Raw genomic sequence first — 15152 nt, forward strand, 5'->3', positions numbered from 1 at the left:
CACAAACCTGACCAAACTGATGACAAGTTGGCACTGAAGTGAGGACCAATACCTTATAAGGATCAGGCTACATGCCTCCCTTTCATGGTGAAAATCCATTGAACTTCAGTGCTATTTGTCTGAACTCGCAATTTTCTTTGAGCGTGGTATTTGCTTCTTCGGTAGTGCTACAAAAAGTCACAAGCATTTCATAAAGTTCTTGGAGAAAATGTCCATACACAATGATATCCTAAGTGTTATTATGGCAGTTTGGGAGACCCAGGACCACTTCCCATATTTCTTCTAAAAGGACGATGCACAAGTAGATATTGCTTGTAACGGAACATGCGTGTGAGTGGCAAAGGTGGTGATGGGTTGCAATCAACCAATCAATCAGAACATTTGTAAAGCGCACTACTTACCTGTGAGGGTTTCAAGGTGCTGGGGGGCGGGGGGAATGCTGCTACTGCTCGAAGAGCCAGGTCTTGAGGAGTCTTCGGAAGGTTAGCAGGTCTTGGGTCTGTCGTAGGGGGATGGGGAGGGTGTGGCAGGTCTTGGCGGCGAGGTAGGAGAGCGATCTGCCACCAGCGGTCGCTCTTCGGATGCGGGGGGCTGTGGCGAGGGCGAGGTCGGTGGAGCAAAGCTGGCAGTTGGGGGTGTAGAAGCTGAGTCGTCTGTTGAGGTATGCTGGTCCGGTGTTGTGCAATTCCTTGTGTGCATGGGTGAGGAGCTTGAAGGTGATCCTCTTGTTGACGGGGAGGCAGTGCCGGTCTCTCAGGTGGGGTGTGATATGGCTGTGGCGAGGGATGTTGAGGATTCGGCGTGTAGAGGCGTTCTGAATGCGTTGAAGTCGTTTCAGGAGTTTGGCCGAGGCTCCTGCGTAGAGGGCGTTTCCGTAGTCCAACCTGCTGCTGACGAGGGCCTGGGTGACCGTTCTTCCCGTTTCGGTGGGGATCCACCTGTAGATCTTGCGGAGCATGCGGAGGGTGTTGAAGCAGGAGGCTGAGACGGCATTGACCTGCTTTGTCATGGAGACGGTGGAGTCGACGATGAACCCTAGATTGCGTGCATGGTCGGTGGGTGTAGGAGCTGTTCCCAGTGCGGTCGGCCACCAAGAGTTGTCCCAGGCCGAGGGGGTGGAACCGAGGATGAGGACTTCCGTCTTGTCCGAGTTTAGCTTCAGTAGGCTGTTCTTCATCCACTCGGCGACGGCTTTCATTCCTTCGTGGAGGTTGGTTTTGGCGGTGTGGGGATCCTTGGTGAGGGAGAGGATCAGCTGGGTGTCGTCTGCGTAGGAAATGATGTTGAGGTCATGCAATCGGGCAACGTGGGCGAGCAGTGCCATGTAGATGTTAAACAGTGTAAGGCTGAGGGATGAGCCCTGGGGTTCGCCGTAGATGATCTCGGTGGCTTCGGAGCGGAAAGGGGGTAGGCAGACGCTCTGGGTTCTGCCAGAGAGGAAGGAGGTGGTCCAGTCCAGGGCCTTCTCTTGGATCCCTGCGTCATGGAGGCCTGTGCGTAGGGTGCGGTGGCAGACCGTGTCGAAGGCGGCTGACAGGGCCAGGAGGATAAGGACCGCGGTTTCTCCGTTGTCAAGCAGGGCCCTGATGACATCGGTGGCGGCGATGAGAGCAGTTTCGGTGCTGTGGTTGCTGCGGAACCCGGACTGGGACGGGTCCAGGATGCTGTTCTCCTCGAGGTAGCGGGTCAGTTGTTTGTTGAGTCTTCTCGATGACCTTCACCGGGAATGGTAGCAGGGAGATGGGCTGGAAGTTCTTGAGGTCCTTGGGGTCAGCCTTGGGTTTTTTGAGTTAGGCGTTGATCTCGGCGTGCTTCCAGCTCTCCGTGAAGGTTGCTGTCTCAAAGGAGATGTTGATGGCTTTCCGGAGATGGGGTGCGATTTTGGTGCTGGCTTTGTTGAAGATGTGGTCTGGGCATGGGTCTGACGGAGATCCGGAGTGGATGGTGCTCATGATTTTGATGGTGTCGTTGTTGTTTATGTTGGTCCAGGAGAGCAGGGGGTTGGTGCAGATGGTGGTCGTGGGGGCGGAGGTTTCAGTGGTTGTCCGGGCGGTTGTGGCGTTGAAACCGTCGTGGATGTCTGCAATCTTGCGATGGAATAAGATGGCAAGGGAGTTGCACAGGTCTTGCGAAGGTGAGATGTCATTGGTGTTGGAGCTGGGGTTGGAGAGTTCCTTCACAATGTTGAAGAGTTCTTTGCTGTTGTGTGCATTGTTGTCTAGGCGGTCTTTGAAGTAGGCCCTTTTGGCGGATCTGATGAGTGATGGTTTCTGTGGGTGGCGTTCTTGTGGGCTGCGTAGCTGTCGGGTGTTCGTTCACGGTGAAATGTCTTCTCTAGCTTTCGGCAGGTTTGCTTGGAGACCTTGAGGTCTTCAGTGAACCAGCAGGCTTTCTTGCTGGTGTGACTTTTGGAGGGTTTCTTGATCGGGCGACAGTGTTGGCGCAGTCGTCGATCCACTGTCTGAGGTTGCGGGCGGCGATGTCGGGGTCGGCGGGTGGGCTCCGGGCAAGGGTGGTGGTTAGCTGGTCTTTGGTGACTTTGCTCCAGCAGTGGCGTGGGATCTGTTGGGTGTGGTGGTGCCTTGTGGGTTTTAGGAAGGTGAAGTGGATGCAGCGATGGTCGGTCCAGTGGAGTTCAGTGGTGTGGTTGAAGGAGACGTGGGAGCTTGCAGAGAAGATGGGGTCAAGCGTGTGGGCGGCTAGTGGGTGGGTGTTGTGACGAGTTGTCTGAGTCCGAGGTTGGCGAGGTTGTCGATCAGGGTGGTAGAGTTGGTGTCGTTGTTGTTCTCGAGGTGGAAGTTCAGGTCCCCGAGGAGGATGTAGTCCGTGGAGGCAAGGACGTGTGTGCTGACGAAGTCGGCAATGGAGTAGCTGAACTGTGGTCTGTGTCCGGGGGGGTCTGTAGAGGAGGGTTCCACTGAGGGTGGTGTTGGGATCGGTGTGGATCTGGAAGTTGAGGTGTTCGGTGGTGCGGAGGTTGTCATCGATATTGGTCGAGACTCTGAGAGTGTTCCTATGGACGATGGCGATTCCTCCTCCAACTCCGTTGGTGCGGTCCCTGCGGGAGATCTTGTAGCAATCCGGGATGGCTATGGAGATGTCGGGTGTGGAGGAGGAGTACAGCCAGGTCTCCGTCAGGAAGGCGACGTCTGGGGAGGTTGAATCGAGTAGGTCCCAGAGTTCAACTGTGTGTTTGCGGGCGGAGCGGGTGTTGAGAAGAATGCATCTGAGGTAGTTGGGTTCTTTCCTAGTGGGTGGATTGGCGGCTCGGATGCTGGTGAAGCTACAGTTCCGGCAGGAGAAGGGCCCTTGGGTGCGCTTTGGGGCGGCCAGGAAGCAGGTGTGTGGGCGTCCTGTGTTGAGTGCTTGGAGGGTGCTGGCATCATAGCGGAGACGGGCGTCATGGTGTTCGCGGGGGCCAGGGGTTCTGTCGCTGGGCACGGTCCAGGCGCGGATGGGCTCATATGGGCTTGCCTTAGGCACGCCTTCGGCATGCCAGCGGCGCACCCACTGAGCACGTCCGCTACGCGGCCTGCAGAGGCCGCCATAAGAAGGGGAGGTGGGAGGGAGGAGGCAGCTGGGAGGAGGGAGCGGACGAATGGGAAAGCAGGGGGCGGGGGATGCAGCGGCGGGAAACGGGGGCAGGAACGGCGAAGGAAACAGAAGGCAAAAGGGCACAGGGCACAGAATAAAAAATGGGGAACAAGGAGGAAGAAATGCTAAACAAATAAGGCAATACAATTATGAGGAAACAAAGGAAAAAGGGCACGGGGCACAGAATAAAAAAACGGGGAACAAGGAGGAAGAACCGCTAAACAAATAAAGCAATTACAGTTACAAAAACAAATAGGAAGCAATACAATTACAGCAAGACAAAACCTACCTACGGCCTACCACTGGCCACCAGGGATGAGCCGTAGGTGGCAGCCTGCGGGTGGGGGAGGGCCTCGAACTCTCCTCAGCAGCGGCAGTTGGGGCTAATGGCAGGACACACAGGCAGTGCTGTGCGGCGTGGGGAGCGACCTGCCTAAGAAGGGTCGAGGGTCGCTCCCCAATAATGCCTTCGGTTTCAAATGATCCCTTTAAGTTCATTTCAGCAAATATCTGAGCACCATTTAACTAAATTATAATTCCTTAAAACTTAATGTTCCTCCCCCCTGGATTGCTAGATTGAGTTGTCAAATGCCACTCAGATGCAAATCTGGGCAGATGTGAATCTGGTCACCTGGGTTTTTTTCTGATCCTTTCACATGTTTAGTGATGTCTTCCTGGAGAAGATGTTTAAATTCAGTTTTCATCAGCTGTGGTGTATTTAACCCCTTCGATGCTCATGACGGAACGGTTCCGTCATGAGCATCGGTCGAGCTGTGCTTATGACGGAACCGTTCCGTCATGACCACGCCCGTTTTCATTAGGGCTGAGCACCGGGGGGGAATCGGGGCCGCACGGAAGAGGTTAAAGTCATTCCGCCGAAATGCTGTGCCCTATGCATCACTTATTTGTCAATATGCAGTCTAATCTGTCTGTGTGTCTTAGTTTGCCAAGACTTTGAAATTCAAATAGCTTTGGGAAAATCTCGATAAAACTTGTGTTTTCAGAGGGTTCTACCCTGCTGCGGTGCTTTTCAAACAGACCTAGGTTAAAGGCCGACCAAACTCCCAGCAGCCATTCTAGTTCTGCAGTGGCTTTAACGACATAAGCCGAAATTTCACCGTGATGCGGTGTCCTTCGTGAGAAATTGAGCACGAAAGCAACCTACACTGGCTGCTTTAAGAAAGATGCCTGGCTACAGTTTGGCAAACTTCGAGTCAGTCATCATATTAATGGGTCAACTGCCGGAAAAGAGCCATATTGCCTCATAAAGTAAAGTCCTGGATTCCGTGATGTATTGTTTTGTATTGTAATTGCATTTGTATAGCGCTTACTACCCCTGATGAGGCGTCAAAGCGCTTTTTCGGCGAGTAGCGCGCTGCTCCGGTACTCATAGATGATTAGTGTTGAATTAGTATAGTGAAACATGCAAGTACATTTTAAGTGGTGGATATGTTACTCAGTTATTTGGAATTGGAAAGATAGCAGAAGGATAGAAGAGGAAAAAAGGTTTGTATTTATATAGCGCTTCTTACCCCTGATGGGGTGTTAAGACGCTTTCTTTTGGTGACTAGCACGCTACTCCGGAAACCCATAAAGGATTAGTGGTGAATTAGTATGATGAAATATGAAAGTAATTTGAGTGGTGGGTATTAGTCAGTGGTTTGGAGTGAGAAGGATAGCGAAGGGATAGAAGGGAAAGAAAGGTTTGCATTCATATAGCACTTTTTTGGGCGAATAGCAGGATACTCCGTAACCCATAAAGGATTAGTGTTGAAAATTTGTATAGTGAAATATGAAGTAATTTGAGTGGTGGATATGTTAGTCAGTTGTTTGGATTGAGAAGGGTTGGGGAGGGGTAAAAAAGGAAAAAGGTTTGCATTTATATAGCGCTTGTAACCCTGATGATGTGTTAAAACACTTTGTTGGCGAGTAGCACGTTACTCTGGAAACCATAAAGGATTAGTGGTGACTTAGTACAGTGGAATATGGAATTAGAGAAGTGAACATGTTAGTCTGTTATTTTGATTGAAAAGGATAGTGGAGGGATAGAAGAGTGAAGGATTTATTGTTTTAAGTCATAGCAGTAGGAGGAGGCTTTTGGATGAGTAAAAGGGTTTTTGGAGGGGAAGAGTCAGAGGGAAGGGTTTAGAAAGGCTTGTTCTGGGGGATCAGAATAGTAAAAAATGTATGAGATGATGCAAGGAGGGGTAGTGTAGGGAAGAGTCTAGAAAGGGTTATTTTTGGGATCATAGTAGTGGTATGGGGTTTGGGATAAATGAGAGAATGGGTGTAGAGGATATAATGATAGATGTATAGGGTGAGAGATAGGGTAGTGCAATGGAAAGAGTAGTAGAAAGAAGTTTGAGATGAGTTAGAAAGTTGGGCTAGAATATATATTGGGAGAAGTATAGGCTGAGAAATAGGGTAGGGCATTGGAAATGCTAAATTAAAAGAACGTTATAAATATATAGATCCATAAGTACATTGAAAGTATATAGATGCATAAAGGAGGTAAGTATATGCAGATTAAAGATATTGATTGAGGGACAGGATGAGAAATAGGGTAGTGCATTGGATATGCTAAATTAGAAAAAAGTGATAAATATATAGATCCATAAGTACATTGAAAGTATATAGATGCTTAAAGTAGTAAGTGTGTGCAGATTAAAGATATTGATATAGGTAAAGGATGAGAAAAAGGGTAGTGCATTGGATATGCTTTTTCAGGTGAATAGTAACAGACATACAGATCCAAGTACATGGAAGGTTACATAGATGCACAATGGAAGCAAGTACATGTAGACCAAAGATGATTTGCTTTGTTTTTATAACAACATCATTATACTATATGTTTATACAAAGCAATACACAAAGATAGGTACATATCTATTGTGGAAATAAATGCTTGTATGCAGAGTGACACATAGATAGGGTCGGTATTAATGAATGGGAAAATGGGCAGCATTTCTGTCTCCGGTCCCGACCAGTCTCTAACAGGTTTAAACAGGTATTCACCCTTGTCCTCTCCACCCTTAGCCTGGACCCCTGGGTTGAGATGCCCTAAGCCTTGGCCGTTTATAGCCCTAGTAGTCAGGTGACCCCTTCAGCCAATAGGAATCCTAGCCCTAACACTATCCAATCACAACACTAGCCCTAAAATCTAGAACCAATAGGAGACCAGGACCTTACAGCCAATCTTAGCACTAGTCCAAGAAACCAATCAGTTTCAAAAACCCTGATCTCTATGTCCAATAGAGGCACTAACCCTACCAGTAGTCCCAACCCAAGTCCGAGCCACCAATGACACAAGAAGCCCTAGTCCCTATTTCCAAACGAAATCCTAACCCTAGCCCTAGTCCCAACCTTACATTGAGTGAGTCACAGACCCAGAAACCAATCACAACCCTCAAATACCCAACGAATGAGGACACAACCCATATCTAATAGAAACATCAGATACAACCACCAATCAGTGTACACATGTACCAAACCATATCAAACTATATAAGGTCCCATCTACCTCAGCTAAGGCTTGCTGGCCAGGGAGTTGGAAGCTGCTCCTCTATTCAGAAATCTCCTAGGAGACAGACAGGCTCAATCCACACTTTGGAAATCGGGTGTTTGTTAAGCGCGACTACTCACCCGCAAGGGTCTCAAGGAGCTGGAGGTGTCGGTGGGGGGGAGGGGGGTGGGGGGGGTCGCAGGTTCCAGTCCATCAAGGAGGGGGTCTGTCGAAGAGCCAGGTTTTGAGGTTTCTTGCGAAGATGGGGAGCGATGTTATCTGTCTCAGGTGGAGCCGAAGGCCGTTCCAGGCACTGGCCGCACGGAAGGCGAAGGAGCTGCCTCCCGATCTGGTGTTTCTGGTGCGGGGTACCACGGCTTAGGAGAACTGGCCTGATCGTAGTGTCCTTTGGGGTGCATGGAATTTGAGTCGGCTGTTGAGGTATGCTGGTCCGGTGTCGTGGAGGGCCTTGTGAGGGTGGGTTAGCATCTTGAAGGTGACTCTAGCTTCAATGGGGAGCCAGTGGAGTGTGCGCAGGTGCTGGGAGATGTGGAAGTGGCTTGGCAGGTTGAGGACCAGTCTTGCGGCGGCATTTTGGATGTTCTGTAGCTTGAGGGTGAGGTTTTTGTTTATTCCGGCATAGATTGCGTTGCTGTAGTCGAGCCTGCTGGTGACCAGGGCGTGAGTGACGGTCTTTTTGTGTTTGAGGGGGATCCATTTGAAGGTCTTACGTCGGAGGTGGAGGGTGTGGAAGCAGGAGGACAAGACGGAGTTGATCTGGCGGTCCATTTTGAGCTCTGAGTACAGGATGATTCCCATGTTGCGTGCGTGGTCTGTGGGGGTGGGTGGGCTTCCGAGGGCGGGGGGCCACCAGATGTCGTTCCAGGCATCTGGGTTTGGGCCCATGATGAGTACTTCCGTTTTGTTTGTGTTTAGTTGTAGGAAGCTGTTTTTCATCCATTTGGCAACGGCTTCCATGCCTTCTCGAAAGTTGTGTCTGGTGGTGTTGGGTTCGTTGGATAGGGAGAGAATGAGTTGGGTATTTATAGGGACAAGACGCAGGTGCCAGCAGGCCAATGGGATTTGGGACCAAGCTGGTCATTTCTGTCTACCACCACTGCTGGTGACCTGCAAGCAGAGAACCCTCTCCTCCTACCTGCACGAAAGAAATAGTTAATTAGTTTCCAATGACCTAGCTCGAACATGAGAAATATGCGTTTCTTGGTATTACACATTAAGAGAAGCGGACATCATTAGAAAAGCCCATTCACATTTCTAAGGATGTTACAAATTAACCAAACTGAGGATCCTGCCCATATGTTCAGATTACACTATTTCCAGACAGACACCAGGAGAGGAAACAGACTAGAATTTGCAAGATAAGTAAAAGAATCCAGGAAAGCAAGCCATCTTCGGAGCATATTACCACAGTTGATCCAAGTGATTAAACGAGTGGCAAGTAATGTTACCGACCATCGCAATCTTTGATCACATTTTAAGATTTGTATACATCACATTTGAAAAGTTTTTAGTTGATCACCAAGCAGTGTTGGTGGCAGTGGGCATAGAATGTGAAAGTAAGAAATAATTTGTGGCTTTGTTCTAATGGAGTAGAATCTGTCTGTTTCTGTGCTGATTTATTAATTGTTTCTTGAAATTTAAAAATAGAAAAAAAAACTACAATTGAAAGGTTTTAATAAAATGTATGGCATGTTTTGTATTGGAATCCTGAGGTGACCCAGGCTTGGGTAGCTTAGTTCAGCTTCTGTTTGGCTGGTTCAGATGATTGACGCCTTGACTCTCAGTCAACTTTTAGCTCCAAGTCTCTGATGCACTAAGAGAATCATGTGCTGGTCGATTCAGTTGGCGGAGCCAGAGATAGGGTGCACGTACCTCTTGTTGTTCCAAGATGGTGTTGTGGAGAGACACCTGCGAATGGAGGTGTAGCCATTACAGTTCCTGAGAATGTGTCTCTAATCAAGCAATAAAATATACCCGAGCTGAAACAGGAGACCTCGGTGGTGAGACAGGACCTATCAGAAAACAAATTGGGTGAGGCATAATTGATTTCTTGACTATCCATGTCTGTTGGTGCCCTGTCCCTTGCAAGTAAGTGGGGCCCTCTCCTTGTTTTTCAATGAGGCAACCCTAGCCTGAACAATCCTAACTCTATGTTTTTGTTTGCTCTACTGTATTTTAGTCAATCAATCAGCATTTCTATAGTGCAGCACTGTCACCTCTAGAGGTATCTGGGTGCTGGAGGTGCTGAGTCACTGTCGAAAAGCCAGGTCTTGATTATCTTTCTGAAGTTCGCCACGGAGGGGGCTGTGCGGAGGTGGAGGTCAGGCTGTTCCAGATCTTGGCAGCGATGTAGATGATGGAGCAGCTATGATGGATGCGGGTTGTGTGTGTGTGTGTGAGGGATAACAAAGTGGAGCGCAGGTGTCTTTCGATCCTGGGGAAAGTTTTGTTGATGGTTGATGTAGGATGGTTCTTGGTTGTATAGAGCTTTGTATATGGGAGTGAAGATCTTGAACTGGCATCTCATCTGGATGGGTAGCCAGTGGAGGATTCTTATGTGGGGGGGGGGTGATGTGAGTGCATTTGGGAAGGTCAAAAGGAGTCTGGCTGTGCTGTTATGTACGGTCTGGAGTCTTTTGAGCATCTTAGTGGGAATACTGACGTTCAGGGCATTGCCGTAGTTGAGGCGGGTGGTTACAAGGGCCTGCGTGGTGGTCTTTCTAGTGTTGATTGGGGTCCACCTGAAGATTCTGCTGAGCATGCGAAGTGTGTGGATGCAGGAGGAGGTGGTGACTACGTTGAGTATAGGTAACTGTTATTTCATAAAGTAAAATCATTTACAACTCATAAATTTGGGACCTCCCACCTGATTCATTCAGGTTTAAAATTATTTAGTGTAGTAGGGAGGGTCATCAGTGTTTGACTGCTCCTGTCTGTCCATTTATATGAGCTGCAACAAATTGTGCTGGCTTTGCCAATGCTTGCGTTCTACTACAGATGCGACTTATAGCTTGTCACCCAGTGAGTGTTCCTGGATTTATTTACTCTGCTGACACAACAACATTTTAATTGCAGAGTGTTGATATTTTTATTTACGAAGGACTTACTGGTGATACCTTATCCTCTCTTTAAATCACAGTAATATTCATCAATTGCCTTTGTGCATTCATTTCTTTCACTTTGTTGTCATGGTAACATGTTGGGTGTACAGCGCATTCCCTTGTTCACAGTATAAAAACATGCATGCATATAGGCTTTCTTCAAGATGAAATAATACTCAATGTTTGCGCTTGCCACACGGTGTTACATGTTTTTCAAATAAATAAAACATTTAATAAATCTTGTGCTCTGTAGTTCTGTAATAATGAACAGTTTTTACAGTTAAATTATGTCTGCTTGACTACCATGCAAATATAACTTCCCATTGGCCCATGCAGTTTACACTTGGTGCACATGTTTCTAAATGGCAGTAGTAAAGGTTTGCACTTGTGGCCTAGGTGCTATATTCCGGCTAATTGCAAAGTTCAGAACGTTTTGCAAATTTAACGGTTCAGTCACGTGATTTCCGGTCAGCATGCAGCAATGCTGTCCATCAAGGGACTCTGCAGTTGTAATTTGGGTCACTGGTTGCCCATGGTTAACTCTTGGCTTGGCAACTTTTAACCGCGTGGCCTTTTTAAGGATATATGACATGGTGTGGGTGGAAGGAATCCAAGCTTCGCAGGTAGGAGAACCAGTGCTTAACTTGGGCCGGTGGTTTCCTGTGCTTGGCACTGGCAGGAAATTGTCAACACCTGCATTTGTGACAGTCACCCACATGGTGTCACCATTTGTCTCATTTAGAAACGAGCACAATAGTTGTTTGTTTATTCAATATACCTTAAAAATGACTAATATGTGCCGCCAAAGCAATTCTTATAGTTTTGGGGGCTGGAATAGTCAGAGTTGTCACACTTGTGGGGGTGTGATGGCTAGATACTGTAATTGGCAGCGCTGACAGTGAGAGTGGACCGTGCAAGTGGATGTGGCATCTTTGGAGGGCCCTGGCAAGTATTTGTTTTTTACAAATTGAGCACTGAGAAGAATATGCCAGCTGGGCGGGCATCAGGTGGAATGAGGAAACCATTTCATTCTGGATGGAGGGAAGGAATAACAGCGAGAACCTTGGGAAACCCACCTTGTGCCGTGGCAATAAAAAGAGATGTCTGTTCCAGGGGGCGAAAGTGTGTCTAAGTGACCTGGCCAAACCTTTCTATCTGACGCTTTTGAGCTCTGAACTCCTCCGACGTATTACTGACATACAACAATCAGGTTCTCTTTTGCAGGGAGGGTAACGAGAGAAGTAGATGAGCCAACTGTAGCCACCTTGTGCAATATGTATGCACATGATTCAGCAGTCTCCAAGGAGCCGCACACAAGACCTCGGGCACTGACCAGCTTTGCCCGCCTTAGAACCAGCCGTAGACTCTCAGCCATCATGCATGATGGAACCTGCAGCTAGTCTGAGTGATGGGAAATAGCAGTGCCATCCTCAATAGAGGTAGACACGTCCACCAAATACCTAGATCACAATCACTATCACTTCGTATCCCATGCCAACCAAGTTGTGTCAAAGCCTTCCATAAACTTAGATTGATAAAAAAAAATAATCCCATTTTTACCAGAAAGTGCAGGGAAAACATTGGTTAGTACTTTGGTAATGTCATCACTGGACTACTGTAATGGACTGTCTGCAAATGCACAATACAGGGTCATCAAAAAAATGCAGAGGGTCCAAAACGCAGCTGCCAGACTGCTTTCAAGGACCCCTAAATTTCAACCAATTTCACAAATCATCCGAAACTACCACTGGCTGGCGATTAAGAATCGCATAAAATTTAAGGCCCTATGCTTGTCATATAAAGCTGCATACAATCAAGGCCCACAGTTTCTGTCAATACAGTTAGCTGCATATTTTCCCAATAGTCAGCTTAGATCCACTACTGCTTTTCAACTAGTGGTACCACGTACCAGGACAGCGTCCTGGGGAGACAGGCGTTTCGTGGTGACAGCAGACAAACTTTGGAATACTGTACCACTCCAGATTCGCTCCACCCCATCTTTGATCCAGTTTCGTAAAATTATAAAAACTTGGTTGTTTAATCAGTAAATCTAGCCTCTGTATTTAGCACTGAATCGTAGCGCCGAGACGCCCAAGGGCATTTGTTCGCGCTGTACAAATATCAAAATAAATAAATAAATAAATATGCCTGATGATGCTGTGAAATATCCTGATTATATGTCCAGCTGTGCCCATCATATGCCCACGTGTTGATACTGTAGCTTCTGGTAGCTCTAACCTACCTATTTTGGCAGTAACGACAGAGGGTTTGTCAGTAGGCTGAGCACAGGAATAGGGGAACCTGTGCTCTAAATATGGAAAGGCATTTTCTGCACTTGTCCTTTATATAAAGCTTTGATTTTAATTTTTTACCAAACCTGTGATTTTGGTGAAACATTGGCAGCAGCACTCCCACACTGAAAATTGTTCAAGCACCACCACATATAAAAGGAGCAGCTATGCTCCCACTCAAGCACACGGTTTTGGCCTGCCACTGAGAAAATGGGACAACTAGTAGTGTAAATCCCACTGCCCTTGAGAATGCCACCGTTACTCACTATTTCTAAGCTTGGAGGCACTGCAGGAGCCTGAGGCGCTGAACCTCTGTATATCAGATGTGAAGTGTATATCAAGTACAAGCGCTTTAAACAAAGTCATCAAGGCTCTGTATCTGTGGGGCAGCATTGACCCAGGACAAAGGTAGAGGGCTACCCCAGTACTCTAACCCTCCCAGAGGGTTAAAAACCTCATTCTTGTAGTCCTGACGGACTGTGTGCCTCTAGAATTCTCTCATCCATGTAGCCCTGGATCCTGGCACACCTCAGCTTGTCTGTGACGGAGGGAGTCCTGGTCCTTGCCTACCGTACACTTTGACATCCATGGACACCGCTTCCTGCGTAACATGCTCCAGGGTATGGAGCATCTCTAGCTGTATTCTGCGGCTTTCCAGAGCAGTTTACACCATATTCCAGAGCTGTGTCATACCCAGGCAGGCACATCTATCATTGAACTGCTGAATCCCCTGTCAGAGGCTCCACCTATTCTAAGATGTGACTTCTGTAAGACCTACAGACAGGGGCGTAACTTCAGGGGGTTGTTTGGGGTGTTACAATCCGATCAAAGAATGTATTATTTAATAAATAGTTGGGTGCAGGAGCTTCAGTCGGGTATGGTACGGCATCTTTTTGGATTTCACCTGGGATTTTTACATACTCAGACAAAAACACACACATGCGCTTATGTCTCTGTTTTGAAGGTCTTAAAACATGGTTATTTTACAAAAACATTTTTATGCACCCCTCACAATCCGCACTCTTTTCTGTTTCCACCTGCCCTTAACCCACTTCATATGCTACTTCTCATATAATGATTAACATGACATGCCCGCGATTGATGGAAAATCTGAAGCTCACACTCCACAGGTCTTCCTGACCAATCTACACCCCTGCCTACAGGAGAGTGTATGCCCTTTGAAATCGGTCTTGCATGTCTGACAAAGCACACATACCTATGCCATTCACTGTCTCAATGGTTGACCTCTAAAAAGCAGCCTTACACTACCATATGCCTAGATACAGCCATCACACGACATGGTACCGCTTGTGGAGAAGCGTGGCTCAATGGTTAGAGCGGTAGACCCTGATGCAGAGGTCTGGCCCGGGACCAGGGTTCAGTTCCCGTCTCTACGGCTCTTGGACTCAATTTCCCCAGACCTGATAATACTCACCTCGGTGCCTAGTCTAATCATGGGTCCCACTCTGTGACTCTGGGCAAGAGCTTGCTTAATCTCCACAACGGCCCCAGCAGCGCTTGGATGCCTGGCTTCACCTTGGGGGTGCCCAGGAGTGGTCATTTCACAGGAAAGCCAGGAAGGGTTCCACAGCGGTATGAATACAGCGCTACGAGACCTCAGGGTAGAAGGCGCTATATAAATACAAACACAAAAAAATGTCACATGCTGGGGTGCTGCTTCATCACATTTTTGACACCAACGCATTCCTGCTCCCTCTTATCTTAAAATACTACTCCCCCTCTGCCCTTTGAGGGGGTAAATGGACTCGCATAAGAACCAGGCTGGAGAGAACCTGTTCCTGCAGTTGTGTTCTCCTGCCTCATACTGTTGCATCAGCCATTGGGGGAGCAGAGCCCCCGCCTTGGGACCTTGTTTTTCTATGATCACATAATGCGCTCTGGGCAGGAGAGCAGCGGTAGTGCAGAGAAGAGTCGTGCAATGAGGTTGCACTTTGCTCCCCTCCTGACCTTCTTATTATGCCTAGAGGGAGGCTATGGCACTCCAGCAGGGCTTTCGTCTTGCTGATTCCCATTCTGGTGATTTGGCTCCTCTTACTCCATTCAGTAGTCAACAGGAGGCTGTTGAAGGGATGGGGAGGACCAGCTGGTGAAAACGCCAGTAATGGAACAGCTTTCTTTGCTGCTCTGTGTTTTCATCTTTGTGACCAAAGATCGCATAGGGCCTACACAGGTCGGGTACCAAGGGATGCAAATGCTGCTGAGCCTTACCTATGTTGACTATTGAAAGATTACTCTGAGCGCCTGAAACCGAGACTGTAGTAATCCAGGTATGTAGGTATATTGTATGGCAGCAGTTCTGAAACATTTGACTTCTGTCAACCCATACTGACCCGCCACTGGAAGCCGGGGACACCCGCCTAAGCAATTTGTATGATTTGAACCTCAACTCAACAATAGAAATACTGACATTGAAACATCAAACAAATACACAAATTATGGAATATTTTATTTAACACATAAACCAAAAATATATGCAAAAACCGAATATTTACGGGGAAGCTTGGATCTTTTTAAAATTTGTAGTTTTTAGGACAAAGCAATATGCTAGGATCTAGCACTTAACTTGATCTTTTTTGCTCCCTTATGCATCCCAGTGCTTCAATTGATACCACCAATTATCCA

General features: G+C 47.7%; 1 protein-coding gene across 2 annotated transcripts in view; it reads left to right on the plus strand.

Annotated features, from left to right (window-relative positions):
- Window positions 1-15152, plus strand: part of HEPHL1 (hephaestin like 1) — a 367396-nt gene that overhangs the window by 47887 nt on the left and 304357 nt on the right. The gene's annotated exons all lie outside the window — the stretch shown is intronic.

The sequence above is a fragment of the Lissotriton helveticus genome, chromosome 8, assembly GCF_964261635.1.
Source record: "Lissotriton helveticus chromosome 8, aLisHel1.1, whole genome shotgun sequence".
Lineage (NCBI taxonomy): Eukaryota > Metazoa > Chordata > Amphibia > Caudata > Salamandridae > Lissotriton > Lissotriton helveticus.